Source organism: Megalops cyprinoides, chromosome 10, assembly GCF_013368585.1.
Source record: "Megalops cyprinoides isolate fMegCyp1 chromosome 10, fMegCyp1.pri, whole genome shotgun sequence".
In the NCBI taxonomy this organism is placed as follows: domain Eukaryota; kingdom Metazoa; phylum Chordata; class Actinopteri; order Elopiformes; family Megalopidae; genus Megalops; species Megalops cyprinoides.
Genome location: NC_050592.1, coordinates 24,964,189 through 24,966,282, shown reverse-complemented (window position 1 = coordinate 24,966,282; position 2,094 = coordinate 24,964,189).

The following is a 2,094-nucleotide window of genomic DNA, read 5'->3' as shown; positions in this document are numbered from 1 at the left end:
CCCTTTTAACCCCCCCTCCCCCAGCAACAGACCCAACTGTATCACACATTATATATTCACAAATAGACCTTCCACTATCACATCAGTGAATACTTGCATCAAAGAATAGTGCTCACTTTCAGTATTAAGACATGCGAATGTCACACTGGTTATATATATATATATATATATATATATATATATATATATATAATTATATATAAATATATATATATATATATATAATATAAGTTTTTGTCTATGTAACATCCTAGTTGCCAGGTATCCTGCATGATAAGGGTGTTGTCAGTGTTTACTTCCTGAGAAGCAGAATTCTAAGAGTGGTCATCCAATGCTCACTTCGGGTAGTACTCTATCCGTTTTGATTTCTAGGCAGTGATAGGATTATTCTAAATATCAATTAGCTGTTCCATGACGTGAGTAAGATTCTAAGGTTTTTAAAAGAGCCCTCATTTGCTAATACATACCAGATGGCTGGCGTGTCAATACGTCAACAAGTAACTCCCTCTTGCTAGTGTAATGTAGCTTGCACACCTGATGTGCCATGCATGGCTGACTGTACTATGGGTAACAATCTAGGAAAATAAAAAAAAAAAAAAACTTGCTACAAAAAATTTGTTTAAAAACAACTATTGCATAAGGCATTTCACTTATGTGGAGGAGCTGGCTGATGTTTCTCACAAAAAAAAGATAACCAGAAGGTTGAAAATTTCCAAAAATGAATGACTTATTTAAGGAAAAAAAACTACATGCAAAAAGAACATGCATGCAGCACACAGTGAAACTTCAGTGAAAACACAGTGAAAAAAAAAAGTAAGTTCTCCTCTAACCACTCACCTGCATTTAACTTCTTCCAGTTAAGCCAGGTGTGGCTCACCAAATAATGACTGACAATTAGACAATTAACAATGATAGAATGCAATAGGGTACAGCAGCCCTGTGCCCTTGGGCAAAGTACTTAACCCATAATTGCCTCAGTTAATATCCAGCTGTGTAAATGGATAACATTGTAAAAACCTATAATTAATGTAAGTTGCTCTGGATAAGCGCGTCTGCTAAGTGGCAGTAAAGTAATGTAATAATGTAACAATGAAACAGTTACCCTGTATAGATACAATTGAATAAAATAAACTCAGTTATGAACAAAGATGAATTGAAAGAGAAGGACTCTTACATATTTAAACAAAATAATCAGTTTAGGGGGCAGAGTGAAGGCTCTCCTTGACAGCTTGCTAAAAACATGATCAAAATTGAAGAAAGGTTTTGGTGCCAAAAAGAACGTTGGACCTGGCTTATGTGAACGTTATGAATGCCAGGGCCCAGAGCAAACATGTAGATTCTGCATTTCAGTGCCAATAGTGTGCTTCACACCAAGCTTTGAACCAGTGTGTACTTTTGATGTTCATAGATGTTATTTAAGACTAGTGAAAAAAACAAAACAAAAAACAGGTGGAAATTGCCTTTTTGGGCTCTTACAACAAGGGGTTAAGGTTTTTTGGCCTAAAATTTACTCCAAACATAAAATAAATTGGGAAAAAAATAAGTATGAAATGAATGAAAACCAGTGGAGCCATAATCAAATACTAACTATGCTGTTAAAAACTCACAACAATAAAATACATGCAAAAAAAACAAATATACAAAATAAAAAACATCAGAACTGCAATGATATTACATTTCCATTTCTAAATGCTACCCGATTTTCCAATGTGTTGATGTGTTGCATTATACATTGAATTGAAATACCAGAGAACCTCCCCCTATGTATACTTTTAATGACTTTTGTTTGTTTGACTACTTTGTATGAGAGGTATGGTTCACCACTACTTCAACCGTCCAGGTTTTTTATAGCATGGATCATTCCATGTTTCCTCTGCAAACATGTTGGAACACTTGGAACATATTTTAGCTGTTGAGGTTTTTTAATAACCTGTACCATAAACAAAATAATAAAACATCAACGGTAAAAGCAAGGATGAGAATAAAACAGTAGCAAAAACAAATGTACACTAGAGGTCGCTGTTATTTTATGAAAATTTTAGTTCCGCGAACAACACTCTTTACCAACGTCGTCATACATACGCGACAAGAAGA